This window comes from Chiloscyllium plagiosum, chromosome 20, assembly GCF_004010195.1.
Source record: "Chiloscyllium plagiosum isolate BGI_BamShark_2017 chromosome 20, ASM401019v2, whole genome shotgun sequence".
Lineage (NCBI taxonomy): Eukaryota > Metazoa > Chordata > Chondrichthyes > Orectolobiformes > Hemiscylliidae > Chiloscyllium > Chiloscyllium plagiosum.
The window spans coordinates 17,597,425-17,615,239 of NC_057729.1; the positions used below are offsets into that span (position 1 = coordinate 17,597,425).

Below are 17,815 nucleotides of genomic sequence, written 5' to 3' on the forward strand. Positions count from 1 at the left end.
TACAGTCTATATCTTTCATATCCTTTTCCACAGTAAATACTGATGCAAATATTCATTTCGTATCTCCCCCATTTTCTGTGGCTCCACACAAAGGCCGCCTTGCTGATCTTTGAGGGCCCTATTCTTTCCCTAGTTACCCTTTTGTCCTTAATATATTTGTAAAACCCCTTTGGATTCTCCTTAATTCTATTTGCCAAAGCTATCTCATGTCCCCATTTTGCCCTCCTGATTTCCCTCTTAAGTATACTCCTATTTCCTTTATACTCTAAGGATTCACTCGATCTATCCTGTCTGTACCTGACATATGCTTCCTTCTTTTTCTTAACCAAACCCTCAATTTCTTTAGTCATCCAGCATTCCCTATACCTGCCAGCCTTCCCTTTCACCCTGACAGGAGTATACTTTCTTTAAAGCAGAGGATGACAATTTTCCCCACTCAAATGCAAACCCTAATTTTTTTTCCCCCCTCAAACATGGTGGAAGCAGAGCGCTTTTTTTTAAAAACAAAAAGCAGAAGTAGATAGATTTAGGATAAATAAAGGGCTCAAAAGTTACCAGGGATATCAGATCTACATTAATGAATGGCAGACTTGATTTGAGGGGCAGAGTGGCCTGATTCTATTCCTATGTGACAGCGAGTCAATGAATGGGAAAGGCCACTCCAAAATGGTGAACAACTGATCCAACCCTACCAGCATAAAACAATTTTAAAATTAAGTATATGGCATTAAACAAGAACAGAGGCCATTTTAATTGGCCAACAGTAAAAAGGAAATAACAAACTGAGTCAATGTTAAATGAAGGCTTACAGCACGTGCAAAAGACATTTGGAGAAGTGATGCAGACAATAAACTACAGAGTTTCAACAATCATACCTGCTTGTAGCACAGGTGATGCTTGTATCAGTATTTTATGGAAACATTCGATATCAATGCCCATCTTTTGAAGACAGCAAGGGTCAGAAAATGCGAATACAAAAGTGTGTCTTAAGCACCACTCAATATGATGTAATATGGACTTGGTGCAGGGAACAGCTTTGGACCTTCGAGGAGTAAGACCTAACATTAAAAGATTGAGGGGGAAAGATCTCAATAACTACATCCATCAAACCCAGTTAATATGTATCACAGTGATTATGCCTGGTTTTTCTCTACCATACTAGAGCAAGCAGACCCTGCAGATCCTGACCAAGAAAAACAATGGCAGAAGCAAATCTACCACATGTATCTTTTAGCTGATCTATGATTAGGATTGATCGTAAAGTCCTACGACTACATTTTTGAGAAAGTATGACAAAACTTTCTCTTAAAATGTTCAACAGTCCTCGGCTCAAATACTCCATTTACAGTTTTCACCCTGAGTGTGTCGCTGAATTGGCATTATTTGGTAAAATGGCAGCACTGTTTGTCCCCAACACTCAGCACTCGCACAAATCAGCAGCAACCAAAACCTTGCTGGACTCTGTTTGACATAAACAGGATCCTCTTTCTAAATAAAGAAAAACAGGTTTTCCTGGCAGCTTTGAAAACCAAGGAAGTTTATGCTGACGTTGCTACCAGCTGTGACACTCATGTGCCAGAGACCAGTGACATCAGCAGCTCCTTACAAAAATCAGTTGTTTTAATATTCAAAACAAGTGGCTGGCAGTGTAATTGCTCCAAGCTTTATCAGTCATTTAAACAGCTATTATATCAAATGGAAGTAAGACCTGTTTAAAGCCACACTCTAGAATTTAACATTGACAGCTCATTCAAAAACCATCTGATTTTTATTACTAGTGAACATTACCTCGCGGAGGGAAGTCATCAATCTTTTTGTCAAATGACAGATTTGCTTTTTAAAAAAAAGACCAAAAAAAATGCGAACAAGGGTGTGGTGTGGTTTCAAGTGACAGATAGGATTTAAAAGCTTCGCATACAAAATGTTTGTACCAATAAGATATTATGGATGCTCGTTTGGTAAACAGATCAAGATGATGAAACTCAAAAGGTTTCTTGAAATTTTAAAAAAACAAAATCATTTATAACATTTAATTCAGAGAAAAGTGCAGTGCCTCAGCAGTGAAGTGCTTCAGGAGGATAGCTTGCAAAAGCACTTAATTTTTTTTTCGCTGGAGGAGTCAAGGTTGGGGGTGGGGGGATAATTGGGCAAGTTACTCATGAAGAAGTAGTCAACCCCTTTTTTCTACCTCACCAAGTAATTTCTGGGTGAGAAGTTCCATTGAGATCTCAAATCCACCAATCAAGACTTATGGCGATCATACAACAGCCATTCCAGGGACTCAACTCACCACCTTCCTGATTATCTGCCTTCTCGCAGTCGAGGGGGGTGGCTGGGTAACCATGAAAACTCAGATGTCAAAAGTTGTGGTGCTGGAAAAACACAGCCAGTCAGGCAGCATCTGAGTAGCGAAAGAGTTGACGTTTCAAGCATAAGCTCTTCAGGAATGTGGGGGGTGCCCAGGGGGCTGAGAGATGAATGGGAAGGGGGTGGGGAGAAGAGGTAGCTAGGAATGCGATAGGTAGATCAAGTTGGGGGGTGTTAGTGATAGGGTTGAGCACATGGGTGGGAAGGAAGATGGACAGATAGGACGGGGGGGGGGGGGGGGGGGGGGGGGGGGGGGGGGGGGAGAGAAAGGGCACGGCATATTTATAAAAATCAAAATGGGTCAACCGGCCTCTGAACGCCAACACCCTGCCCTCGCCTCTAAGCGACCAATCCCTCTGAAAATCCTTTTCCTCAACCTTCACCCCAAGATACAGAAGAAAGAAAAACACTTACCTTGTCACCGTTGCTTTCTCAGGCCAAGGCTTTAACTGACTGTCTTTAACACCCAAAAGCTACAGGCCTCCAATTGGTATCCCAACTTGCCAGAAACTTGTAGCCAGTGTTGAGGCCTGCAATAAACTCGCTAAAGCTCGCTAATCAACTCAAGCTGATTGGAATTCAATTGATCGTCCCTCAACACTTCCCAGAAAAGGCAAACATCATGGTCATAAGGAGTCAGAGAACTACAGCACTGAAAAACATTCTTTGGCCATTCTGTCCAAGCCAGTCAAAAATCAACCACCCAATTATTCTAATATCATTTTCTGGCACTTAGCCTGTAGCCTCATATGCCTTGGCAATGCAAGGACACATCTAACTACTAAAGAGGGGTTTCTGCCTCATCCAGCATTGCAGATTCCCACCACCTTTAGTGGATTTTTTTTTTCTCTCACATCTCCTCTAAACCTTTGGCCCTGTACCTCAAAGCTATGCCCCCTGGCCACTGGTCCCACAAGAAGAAAATGTTTCTTCCCATCTTCCCTTCCTACGCCCCTCAAATTTTATTCATCTCAATCATGTCCTTCTCAGTCTCCTCTGTTGCAAGGAAAACAACCGCTGTCTGTCCAATCTCACTAACTTTTTATTGTATGATGCCATTTGTACACAATAAAGTGTACAAATGTGTTTTACACTTTTCCCATATTATCACTTCCCCTCTTCACTGATTTTAAACCTAAATAAATTATCCATTAGACTAGTGAGTAATAAAGTAAAAACCTCCATGGTCTTACCAGACCATAGGGCTGTTCTTTCATGACATACACAGGCAGAGGCAACAAGTGGTGGTTTAACAAGACAGGCACCATTTCTCAGCCGAGGGAACTGGCTGGAAGTGTCAAGTCCCGAGGGTAATCCCAACCAAAAACTGAACCCAGTCTGTTCACGTTACTCTATGCTGCAAACCAGCCATCCAGCCAACCAGTGTCTATGGAGAAAACATAACATCTCAGATGTGGGTTCACTTGAAACATGCCCACTCAGGACACGGATTATAGATTAGATTCCCTAGTGTGGAAACAGGCCCTTTGGCCCAACAAGTCACACTGACCTTCTGAAAAGTAACCCACCCAGACCCATTTCCCTCTGACTAATGCACCTAACACTATATGCAATTTAGCACGGCCAATTCACCTGACCTGCACATCTTTGGACTGTGGGAAGAAACCCACGCAGACAGTGGGAGAATGTGCAAACTCCACACAGACGGTCGCTAGAGGCTGGAATCGAACCTGGGACCCTGTGAGGCAGCAGTGCTAATCACTGAGCCACCTCTGAGGGATATCAATTTTCTGATTCTAAAATTTTCTAATTCTATTTGTTTTGCAACTGAAAACATCTGCATTAAGTTTACATTTATTTTCTCACAAGAGATCACAACAAGACTGTCAACAAGAAATCAGGTGAATCCATCTACTGTCTAAATACCTTGGTTACTTGCATGGTGAGTGAACACTATTGTAGCGCATGAAGCACAAGTTACCAGGCTGTATACATCATCAAGGATATTGGCATATATAGAGAGTAGAAGCAACTGATAAGACAAGCAAGGCTTACATATTTTGAAGATTAACGTGTGTTGAACATAACCTACATTCATGTATACAGTGGTCTTGACTGAAATGAAGAAGTACCACTTTTAAAAAAGGGCTGTCACATAAGGCCTTATTCTGCTTACAATGGTAGTACATTTTAACAGATGAGTCACGGCCAGATCTTCCAGGTGAAGGACAATGCCACAGGGGAAGCAACATATAATCGTGAACCAACAAGAGGTTTTTGTTCAGCAGGACAGCAAGACAGCTTTGTCCACACCAAAAAGCAAACTAATGCAGAATATGAAAGGAACAGTAAGCCTGCGCAGGATGTGCAAGATCAGTAAAATGAAAACACATATGCTGGATCATCAATCTTGACAAAAATTAGATGAAATAGTCACGATGTAAATGATTCTGGGACTTAGACAAAGAAATAAAGGCCTATAGAAAATAACTACAAATAAAGTTAATTTCTCAAAATTGCTAGAAATAAAATCTTTTGATACTTTATTTAAGTAGAACACTTTTTTGTGCTTCCCAAATAATGGCAAAGGTACAGGGAGAAACACCACAATGACTCAAAGGCCATTGCTACATCTGTTTAAATTGGTCTTGCATGTCTCCATACAGATTTGAAAAACTGCCGAAATGAAAACCCACAGGTCTTCAAGATCATAGCTACAAAATCATTTTCCTCCATTTGAAACAAGCTATTGGGTTCAAATTAACAAAAACAGATCGTGTCCAACGTTAATTGAAAATTTTAGTTAAAAAAATTCTTGCAAGCCAGCTCCTAGGTTGTACCACTAAATCACGCCTTAATCTGCTACCACTGCAGAATTTCTGCAAAAATAACCTAAGCTTGCAAACAGACTCAAGAATAAGTGCCCAAATCCAAATTGTATAACCACCAGAGGTGTTTTATTGACATCCTTTCTTATGAAACCTTTCAAACTTCGCCATTTGGCAAAATTCTTTTAGTGTGAAACTTTAGACAATGACAGCAACAACTATGAGAGTTCCTTGAATTTTTTTTTAAAAAGTGGATAGTTCTGTTCCTTCCTACCCAAGTTAAGCTTGCCATACACTGTTCAAAAAATAAACCAAATTGTTTTATGGCAATTGGTAATTGGGGCTGCATCTGTGGTTATATTTTCTAGTTTAGTAATATGATGCAATACTTAAAGCAAATATATCAATTCTGACTTCTTTCAGGTTTAAAAAACCTTTTCTAAAAATGTTTAGAACAGTGCAACTAGAATGTGGCAATATTGAACAAGTTTATTTGCATAAGTAACGACTTACATTGAAAGAAAGATTCTCCCAATACACTGCAGTGCTGTTACTGCTAAATTGTTGCAATGATAAAAATCATATGACCAATTAACTTGAGCTGTAAACATGTCAAATAGTTCCTTTTAAAGAAATACTCACCAATGTTTCACTGGACTTTGTATCAGGTCATGAAATCAGTATGCAATATGACTACAAAAGATGTGTAACCTACTGCTCACTAATTATTTAGTTACTGAAGAAAGAAATTATAATTTTAGTCAAATTAAAAAATTGGATCAATGGTAGCAGTCCTCTTTCAGCTCAAGTCCTCTGGATGGCTGACTGAGCTCCAGTACACCTGCCTACACAACAAGTTCGAACACCTCATGCCAAATGAACTCTGGACTGAACTGCAGAAAAACAATGCTGCTCCTTCATCAAACACAATCTTTTATTTTAAAAAAAACAGGGGTAGCCTACAATGCAAAGTCAGCATGCTACATGTACTTCTCCATCTGACAGAGCACTGTGATGGCTTCAACACACACAGCAATGATTTGCTGTACTATGAATGATATTTGAAAACTCAAGCAGCAGAAATGAGGGGATTCCCACAATTGTGTGGGGATAGGTAGGCAGCTCAAATGTTTCAGAAAGGAAAGCCTTTCAAATCCAGACCATCGAGAGTGTACAAGTATATAAATTATAGAGAAGGTGGTGCATGGCGCAGTGGTACTGTCCCCATCTGAGCCTGAAAATCTGGGCTCAAATCCCAACTGCTCTAGAGGTATGTCATAACATCACTGAACAGGTTGATTAGAAAACATTTACTGAGTGTAGGGAGTGTTAAGTAACATAGTAAAGAAATTGCATCATGAAACCTGAAAATGATTAAGTAAGGTACTACAGAGAATGGAGCAAACACCCAAATATGACGTTTTAGAAACCGAGTGAATTTAAGGTTCTTATGCTGAGCAGTCATTTTAATTTTTTTTAAGTGAAATCTAGATGAGTTTCCAAATTCCTGCCACAACTTCAAAACCAAAATGGCATAAAAATGTATCATGCAATATGTTCATCTGCTTCAAAAATTCCTTTGTCTATTTGTTTGAAAGAAATGGTTAAACTGCTTACAATTTTTCTCAAAAGTGTTAATAATACACAGCATAATATCCAGTCTCAAAAAAATGAATATTCTGAAGGATTCAGTGCACTCAATTATGCTAGATGAGCTATAGAACAGCTCTCCACTTGAGTGGTTAATAAAAAGGGATTTGACTAATCAAATTCACAATTTCCCAACAGAAAAGATTTTAAATGATTCAGTTTAACAAAGTAATTTCAAATTATCAAGAGTTGACTGCACATCTAATTGTAAATATTGAGCCAATTTTAATGGGTTAAAACAAGAAGTCAGTTGCAAAAAAAAAATTGTTTCCCTGGCATTTTATCAAACATTCTTTTCTCAACTCATTTATCACTACTTTCTGTAAAAATCGGCTGATTACTCACCTGCTGGCTGAGCTAGTTTTTCCATGAGACTAAATGAATTGCAATAAAGGGACAATTAACCAAAGTGTTCAGCAATGGGATTGGCTGATGGAAAGAAAAAGTTACATATAGAGTTTCCACCCTGACAGTGACCATTAACAACTGGTTATTTGGCTTCCAAATTGTTATGGCTTAATTCAACTGCAGATTCAGCATGCATGTATGCAAAATAAATCACTAGCTAATAAATCACATGTGAACTCTGCCTCATCTGTCGCATCCTTTCGGGCAGCAACCAATTTGGAGTTTTCACAAGACCCTCAACTAAAATTAACTAACTCAGTGTAGAAACTGTATCATTTAATACTACTGCAGACAAATTCAACATGAGCCATTAGAAATTGAATTTTACTTTCAACAAATACAGTATAAATAGGAGGAATTGGAAAGAGAAGTCCAAATGAAGGACAGAGAATGCAATCAATTCTCAAGCAGAAGCATAAAATGCATAAATTTAAAAACAGCACTCAATTATTCCAGTACTATTCCACTTAAAAGATTTTGCGAGTTTGAAACATTGAAGTGTAGAATTTAAATCTGCTTTCCATTCTTACATTGTTGGAAGGGTTAAGTTTTTCCAAGACTGCACCAATTACCAAGAGTTCAAATTCCACAAGGAATTTTAACTAATTTTTGGTAAAGAAAAAAAACTCGCTAAATAGATGCCATAAAAGATTGTTGTAAAATCTTAATTACTTCATTACAGTCTTCCAGAGATGGAAATCTCATGCTTGGACCTAGTTTGGCATTGATGTTAATTTTGGGCCCAGACCAAAATGGTTGACATGCAACTTTGCATCAAAGTGGTCTTAGCAAGGCAAGTGACCAGCTAAAATCATCACTTGCTCAAAGAACAAGAATTGGGCAATTCCAGCCTTGCCAATTCCCAAGAATATAAAAAGGTCATGTTTCTACCAAGAAAGGATATACATGAACTTTTCCAATTGCTGAAAATAATCTGGGCTGGCACCAATACTGCACAATTCTCTCAGAGAGATAGGAACTAGCCCATTGTTCGGTATGGTAGAATACTCCAGTTAAGTGCCCAAACAAAAAAGGACCAACATGCACCAAGGAGTATTTAGCAATAGACCTACATTAAATACAATCCCAAAAGTTAAGAACAAGATATATGATATCAATTTGTTTCACACATGGACACAAGCACTGAAAATACAGCATAATCTGTTTGGTATTAAAGACTAAAGCCCATTAATAATTCCCAATGGTCATCCTAAGGAAATTAAAGACAAATTAAAATAAAATGGAGGATTGACTTATTTCACTCAGTTGTAAGACTAGTCATGTCTTAAACAAGATACACTGCATTCTGCTGACTTTAAGCATTCAGGCTTCAAACTTCCTGGTATTCTAGCTTCCTAAGAAGGAGTGAAGTGCAAAGTCACTTCTGCTGGTACATCATGTAACAGTATATCAGAAATCTCGACTGAATCTAGAAATCTCCTGAAACTGTATCCATTGTTTTTGCTGACTCTTCAGCTGTTAATGGCTGCAATTTACAGAAGCATCATATAGTGTCAGTAGCTCACAGAAGTACACTTTGTTGATTATATAAATCCTCAGAACCCTTCTCACTGGCTTCAGCAATCATCTCAAAACTGGCATGCTGCGTACAGAAGCCAGAAACATAAGTAGCATCACCACACTGGAGAACTTCGGTAAGCACGACTGCAACCATTACTGCATGCAGACAGTTTGAAGAAAGGTTGGTCAACACAAAACCAAACCTTTTAAAATTAATTTACAGGATGTGGGTGTTGCTGGCTGGGCCAGCATTTATTGCTCATCTCTAATTGAGAATCAACTACTTTGCTGTGGGTCAGGAGTCACATGTAGATCAGAGCAGGTATGGATGGGCTTAGTGAACCAGATGGGTTTTCCTGACAATCGACAATTATTTCATGGTCACCATTAGACTCTTCATGCCAGATTTGATTTTTTTTTTAATTGAATTCAAATGCCACCATCCGCTGTGGCAGGATTTGAACTCACGTCCCCAGAACATTACCTGGGTCTTTACCTTAATTAATTAAAACTGTACCAAAGAACAAGTGTTAGATCTTTTTTAAAAACCAACCTCATAACTAGCCTTGCAAATCAACCCACTGATCAGAACTAAGATGTAAACTCAGTCAGTTGAACATGTTACATGTCTGCATACAAGTTATTGGGACAAGGGGAAAGAAGGAAATAAAATAAATACCTTTCTGTATTTCAAAAGCACACTTCCTTGTAAATTAAAGCCAAATTGGCATGAATGCAGATATACAGGCTAGGCCTGACTGATTATAATCACCAAACGCAGGAGAGAAAACAGTATTTATTGCGTTTTAAACCTTTATAAATCAGACTCACCAGTTTCAACTCTGGATTCAAATTCAATTTCTGTCAATATTCAGGGAGGAGTTAACTTCAGCTGTGTGTCCATGAATATTTCCTAAACAGGCACCAATTACCTTTCAAATCAAAAAAATACACACGACTGGTTAGACAGGTGCCACACCCTCATGCAACATATTATAATGAGAAAGTGCATCCATAAAATGTGCTACATCTAGGTTAGTGCGTTTGCACCAATGATAAACATGTGAATCATTGCACTGATTACACATTGCAACATGCAAGCATTACATTTATTCAAAGTCTAATATTCAAAGCAATAAAATGAAGAAAATTCTGAATGTTTGACCAAAATAAAATGAGTTACCCAATCATGCTATTGGTCATTTCACAACTCACCAGAAAATTAAGAGCTCTTGGTAATCTTCAACTATTATCCTCATTGATATATAAAATTAAGTGCACTCATGTATTCTATATTTGCAACAATTCTGATGCACACAAATAAAATGTACGAGATACTTAGCCACATAAACCAACACCGGCTCAAAATAAATTCTCAATGTGCACAGCCAGCATTGGTGATGGTAATGGTGACAGTGATGGCAATTGCATGAGCAGGTGTATAGCTGAGATACATGCCTCTCTTCCAAAATGAATTTGGGAGGAATACTCATTCAAGCAAGGCATTAGAGAATTATTAATAGCATTCTTGAAATTGCAACCTAACAAAGTACATGCATCAACACCTTAAGGGGGAAAAAGAAGAAAACGAGGGAATTTACTTCTCTTGTTATACTGGTCAGATTTTCAATATTGTGCAAGTTATCAAAAATCTCAGTATTGCTCAACTCCCATCATGCTGACACATATTAGAAGGAGCAAGATTCTACACCCTAGAAGAACTTCTAAAAACATTTTTGCATCTAAGCTACCTTGATTTAGCCTTGCAAAAGTAACTCCCACCTAAAACTCTCAATGAAAACCACATGCACAATATGATCCCATTATGATCAATACTGTCAGGTATCAGCAAGCTAGACTGTAGACAGCATCCCAACCAACTGCACTTCTCTACCCACCACACGAGTAAAAAACTTGTCTATTTCATGCTTGCCCCTCACAATGATTCCTCACTCCTGTCCTAGTTAAATGCCAAAGGATCCAAGACATCACATTGTTGTGTTTTTGTTGCAAAGAGTTCCTTACTGAATCTTAGAACGGGGACCAAATTTAGTAGCCATTTTTTTTGGTATCACATCATGTGGAAGTTTCACCTGGTGGCTCAATAATTCAATAGTATTTTGATTTTCAAACGGCATTATTGTTCACACTATCACTATAAACATTTAGACTGCATTGTGAAATTCAGACAAATTAGCCAAAAAAAGAGAAAAAAATCCATCCACAAAACTAACTCCCAAAGTTGTTAGTTTTAAGTTTTTTTCCAGATCTAACATTCCCATTTTGCTAAGTTCTGTTTCTTCAGATTATAAGCCTATTCTGCTTGTTTCATATTGAAGACAATGCATAAAATAAATTAAAAACTGCAATGATTTGTTCTGTGCAAATCTTGCTGAGTTCAGTACTGCCTTTGCACAAATGCCACGATAATTTGTTTCAGAATACAATTTGAGCCATTTTGTTCACTGTTCTTCCTTCAACCACACAACTGAACATATTACAATAATTGCATCAATAATGGAGCAATTCTCCACCTCAATCTCAAACAAATCCCTATAGCCCCAACTATAATCTGGTTACTCCCAATTCTTAACAGGAGGTTGAAGATAGCTCAGGATATTAAAGAGTAAAAGCGTACTAATAATGATATACTGTATCATTTTATGATAGTCAACTATTAACAAGGCCAATAGTGTAGCACAAATCCTATACTTGCATTATGACTGAGCTGTGGCCCTTGTGTGCTAGATATTCAAAAATCACATCTGGTGGGGAGATGGGAAAAGAGAAAGAGGAATCACACCCTGGCCATAAGTAGCTTGAGCCCAATATTTCAGTTCCAGTGGTTTTGATACAGCACAAATGTAAAGCGGTCCTATAACCTTTTTCTTCTTGTTAAGACTTTGCTGCCTATGAACCAATAAAGATTGGCACTCCCACAACAGTACCAGCATGTGTCACAAATCAATGCAATCTGAAAGAGACCATAAAGATGCAAAAGTAGAGAAACAGAATTTAGCCCATCGAGTCTACTCTGCCATTCAATGAGATCGTGGCTGATCTGATAATCAACCCCACTTTTCTCATTATTCCTATCAGCCTATCTCAGCCTTGAATGTACTTAATAACCCAACCACTTCAGCCCTCTATAGTAAATAACTCTACAGATTCGTTACCATTTTGTGCCCAGTATAACTCAAAGTTTTTACAATTTTGCAACATACCCCAAACAATACATCCTCTCAGTGACAAACACCTCATTGAAAAAGCTGACTGGTAGGATATACATCAAAGGCCAGATACGTTTTTCTAAAAAACATTTTTCAAGTGGTTCAACCTTGAAAAAAAATACTGTCACTCCTTCTTACATTGTAACCAAATCTAACAGTTTTAAAAGGCAGAGCAATTAGTAGAGATAACTGCTTAAGAACAGCTTAAACTTTCATATTTTTAAAAGTTACCTCCCAAATATGTACAGTGATTAAACTACTTTGACTGTTAAATCTCCAACCATTTGTGATTCTGCTGAATGTAGGGTCCAAATTACCAAGGCGCACACAAGTTTAATACTGGTTAAGAATGCATTGAACAAAGAACAGAATTAACAGTGAACATAGCAGCTTAATATGCTCTTGTACCAAATTTGCATTCAGCACAAGTTATTAGGGATGGGCAACAAATGCTGGCCTTGACAGAGATTCCAACATACCATGGAAACAAAATTAGAAACTTGTTAAATGGACAACACCTACACATGTCCACAAATTATTTTTCACACATAGAAGTAAATTACTATACAGGTATTACAGATATACTGCCCTATCAGGTGTAATGCTATTGAGCACTATCCAATAACTTAAATTTATACGGATTGAATGAGCTTATATGAAGTCAATGAGTTTATTCAGACAGAGAAGATGACTTATCATTCAATACCCTGGATATCATAAGTCTGTTTCTCAACTGATGTGGTAGGAATGCAGCAATCAGCTTCCTTAAGGGAAAGAATTAACCAGGGTCACAACTCCAGACTGTGACCCAACTATTCCTCCTCTTACTACACTTTTATGAACATCAGGAGAGGATGGAATCTTTTAAAAAAAAATTAAGCTTCATTGTAATATACTCCATGATGAAATAGTTTGCCAGTATTGATGCACAAGCTTTCATAGTAGATAACAATCATTAAGTGAGTTGCCAGAATGAACAGAGCTTATGGGACTCTTACTCCGTTGTGAGCAAGTAAACACATTGAGGTCAGGACACAGCACAAAAACTAATTTCAGAATAATATCTGAGAACAAGCTTGAATTGTTGATTCACTGTAAACTTAAAAAAAAACTTAGTTCTCTTGCTCATTTAAGAATATTGAAATCTAAAAAAAATCTATCATGGAAAAAAGCTCTTTAAAAAGAACTGGCTAGAATGCTTATCATTTCCTAGGAAATTATTACTGTCTTTGCAGGAAGGTCTCACTCTACCCATCATAATCACCATTAATATATCCTCATCAAGGTTTCTAACTGTTACGAAAAAGGATTATAGCTTTTGTATATAGCGCATACTGATTGTAAAAATATTACAAAGCTGCAAAGAGAATCCAATCTGAGGGAGCAAGCTATTACACATAGGCAGAAAAAAAAATGTTATAAATGTTACAATATTTGAAAGTGAAGATCAAAGGATAGGAGAGGAAGTTGCTATCAAGGCAGTAAGGGAAGTTTAAGTAACCTAAAGCTACCATGCCAGCTTTATTCAGTTGTGATGCAAACGGATGAGATTTTGCAATACTTAAAAAAGGTTCAAAAATATTAGCATTTACTGGTTTAGTGATATTTAATTTGAGAAAAAAAAAAGTCTCCTGACATCTGCTACAACACTGTGGTCACATCTGCAGCTTTACTGCTCATATCTACACAAAAGAAAAGTGATGATATTCAAACGGAGGAAATACACTAAATCTGTTTGATGTAGAATATGTACACAGCTCATTTTGGTTCTCTTTTATATATTGTACAATAAAATGGTAGATATGGAGCTATAGATTTATGATGACACAAGAAGTTTACTTCGCAGACGGTTTTATATTAAACACTTAGGTGGCTGCTCATGGGAGGCTTGTTTGAGGCTTTTGTTTGACCAGTTCCTTTTTTGAACCAAGTGATGATGATTGCACTATAAGCCCTTAGCATTTCACGTTTCGATATTATCATTTGTATGATAGAAGAATTCAAAATGGGTTAAGTTTGTACTGCTGGTGCTTACTAATAAACATCACTGGTACTACTGCAGGACAGGATACAATGGTGTTATTTAAATTAGCTTTTTAAAAGTTCTTTCATGGGAGATGGGTATTGCTGGCAAGACTAACATTTGTTGCCTGAGGCAAATTGCATTTCTGAAGATGGCATCATTCATGAGAGGTGGGGAAATATAATGGTCACTGGACATAAAAACTACTACACATTTCAACTGAAAAAAAAATTGGATGCTTAAATAAAACTACACCACTGACTAACCTTTTCTATTTATTTTTAGTTGCTCTCTATTCTTAAAACTCCCCATTTGCAAGTAACTGCATCACAGAGGATTTAGATATCATGTTTTGTTTGATTAAGTTTTACTGGAAATATTTCACCCATTTCCAGGAACTTGTTTCAAAAGGGAGCGAAGCATAAATAAAACTTCAGCTCACCAATTTTAGTTTGCCAATTTTTCATCACAATCCATTCCTCCCTTCTGAAAGCATCAATTTCTTTTGGGGTCTGGGGCATTCACTAACAACTTTTTGAAGTACTATAGTTCAGTAAAATCCCGCTCCTCGCCCAACACCCATAAAATGTATACCTTCCACTGAGGATCATTGGACATCATCAGAAATAAAAAAAAACTTGAATTTCCCTCCTTAATCCAAGGACGCAGAGGGCAATTAAGCACTTTTATAGTCACCTTGTTTTTGCCTGTACTGAATTAGCTGATCCCAGCCAATTCAGCACATACACAAACAAGTGTCTAATAGAATAAAGAACCTCAATGAAAATTCTGAAAACCAAATTAGATCAGAATGGCTTAATCCCAACTCTGTTTGGCACAATTATACAGTAGCTTTATCAAATGAGCTATTGGGAGGAGTATCCACTATTGCTATTGAATATTTTAAGTACTGGATGGCATGTATCACACTCCTTTTCTTAAAATGGCAAGATGGAATTAGAATGACTCTTAAAACTACATGCAATTCACACTTGTTTGTACTATATAGGTAACCTGCAGAGAATCTGGCACACTCCTGTTCACCTTCAAAACATTCTACCACCCATTGCAACTTCTTAGGGGAGAAAGTCATAAGCAAAATTGAACATTTGCATTTTATTGCACATTAGAGGAGAATTTCTTTAAAAAACATTTTAAGCAATTAGTTTAATGGGCTCTTGTTCAACCTGTATGGAGTTTACACAAATCATTTTACCTAATACAATAATAGGTGGGTGGGGTTTCTTCTTGTCTGTGATATAAATTTCCTATTGTTTTATCCACAAAAAATTAGAAGCACAGTAGTTACACAGCAGAAGCTCAACCACCCAAATCTTCTGAGTTTAACATTACAGGCATATTGCACTCACTGCACATTTATCAGTTGCTCTTTCAATCTGCTGGCAGCTAAAATACTAAATGGACACATTTTTTGAAAAAGTTATTAAAGCAAAAATCAACTGGAACACATAGTACAAGGTGAACTAGCACAAAGTAATAACATATCACAACCATGCACCAACTTCTTATAGACATAGTGCTACACAACATGATCTAGGGCTGTTAAAAGATAATAGTCTAGGTCTCTAATTTAAGGAACTGTTTAAGTCCAACAACCCGATGTGGTACAGGATATGTGTTATACAAATATCAATGCAATCTATATCCAGTAAAGACTTTGTACATTTATTGAAAATTTAGATAAGTCATCAAGGTCACAATCCACAAGCCCAACAGGCAGTCCGACATGCCTAATGCAAAGGACAGATGTGGCTTTTAGTTTAACGGCACAACACAAGAGGCTGCCTGTATATCAAAATCAGCTCTGAAAGGAAGGGTGGGAAACAGCCACTAGCCTAGTAACCGCTTCTACTTATACAAAGCAACCCACTAAATAATAGCATGCACAAATCAGGCAATTCAGAAATTTCTTTCTTGTATAATAAAATATGAAAATCAAGGTGTCAGACAGAAAGCATTTACTTTCAAACACAATCCTTTAATCAGGTTGCACAACTTTTTTCTTCATTTATAAGCAAATCATCCTCAAATAAAAGAACTGCACTTTAACAAGCAGTAAAATTGATTCCACACATTCCTGACTCTTTTACAAGTCTCACCTTCAACAAAAGCTGATTGCTGTTTCAAAGTATTTGCTACAAGGCATTACAAAATCAACTGTACTTGGATACAGTAACAAAACCCAGACTGAAAAAGAGCATATAAAACCACACAACAGAAAGCAAACTTTGCTTACCATACTGAACTGCATTCTGCTTTATGACTCAGATCATTTTAGGAGCTTTAATTTCTCAATTGTAAAATAGTACTTCTCAGCAGAACACCAGGAATTTATATTTACACTGAACTTGTAAGAAGCGAACATAAAAAACACAAAAAGAGTTGGATCTTTGCTGTGCAACCATACGTAGCTGACATAAGATTAAAAGTTGTTCTGCTATATTTCATCTAAAAAAAACCCATCTCAAATTGCAAAGCTTTGAACAATGCAAAAGGATCACAGTTAAACAAAGATTAGTGGCCAACTGAATTTCATTCTGAACTGCCAAAAAGAGCCAACATTTCAATTCCCCACCATATACAAGGTTCAGGTTTTTCCAGGGTTTCTGAAACAATAGTGCTGCTGTGATCATTATTCTGCCTGTGGAGGATCTCAGTTTCAACATTATGATAAACAAATGCAGAACTTCCTTGATCAATGAATCATACTGGAAAAAGTCAGCAACTTTAGAGTTGGGGTGGTGGCAAGGAAGAGAATTTATGACTATCTGAAATATTTCCCCCCTTCCCCGAAATACAGTTGAGAATGAATACAATACATAACATGCTTGCTTATAAAATCCTGTTGCCTTCTGTATGTAGCCTAACGAAGCATTACTATCAGAAACTAAGTGCCCAAGAACTTCCTCTACACATGTTGAAAAGGGGATATACAGAAATGTTAAGTCATTAAAAAAAGGAAATGGAAAAGCTATACCATTTTAGGGACAAAAGGCTTTACCATTTTTGTGTTACACATGACTGAATCCACAAGATAAAGACTGTTTTTCACTTCCTGGTACACTTTCTCACTGCACAATTATGATTATTTAAAATCCTTACAGCTGCTCGCATCCAATTTATTTTTAACTAATAGTACTGCAAGATATCACATTTAAAGTTCCTTTGATTATGTTTAAATGAGATTTTAAATTGACATAACTCCTTGAAGAACTGGTATGCAACAGAGTGCTGATCAAAAGCTGAAGTTTATATATTGCAAAACCTTAACCAAGCATTAAGTAGCCAAAGGTCCTTTTAAATCACCAAACAGCTCATTTTCATTCATGGAATCACTGAAATAATCCTAGGAATTATATTCTCTATATTTAAACACCAAATTATCTGGTCCAAGTCATTTTAGTTTGATATGAAGATAGAAGTATATAGCCTAAATATGTAAAATTTGAACATAAAACCATTGAATGCCATTTGGGTTATTTGATAGCTCTTTCATCTGTACTGCATGTGTGCAGTCAGCAATCAAGTACAGTTTTGAAATCTCAACCCACTATTCCTAAAACAAACATTTCAATTAAACACATCAAGCAAGCCAATTGCAAAAAGTACACAAAAAAAGTCAACCTTGAGACATTTTCAAAAACATTCAGTCCCTGAAGGAGAGCCAACCAGCTGCCACTGACCTTTGTTAAAAAGACTAAAAGTTCCAATCAAGGTTGCAGAGACAAAAGTAAGAAAAAATAAATAAATGCAACTTATTTGCAACTTTTCTAGTCTCTCATTTCAGGTAAGTTTGATCAAGTACT

General features: G+C 37.1%; 1 protein-coding gene across 9 annotated transcripts in view; it reads right to left on the reverse strand.

Moving 5' to 3' along the window:
* Positions 1-17,815, reverse strand: part of znf217 (zinc finger protein 217) — a 76,729-nt gene that overhangs the window by 56,851 nt on the left and 2,063 nt on the right. For 7 of the 9 annotated variants that reach the window (XM_043710229.1, XM_043710226.1, XM_043710233.1 and 4 more), the window contains exon 2: positions 9,567-9,667. The exons of 1 other annotated variant lie outside the window; for it this stretch is intronic. The gene's annotated coding sequence lies outside the window, so the exon portion shown is untranslated. Of the gene's footprint in view, positions 1-9,566; positions 9,668-16,245; positions 16,270-17,815 lie in introns of those variants that run through there. One more of the 9 variants, XM_043710231.1, reaches the window with a different exon arrangement.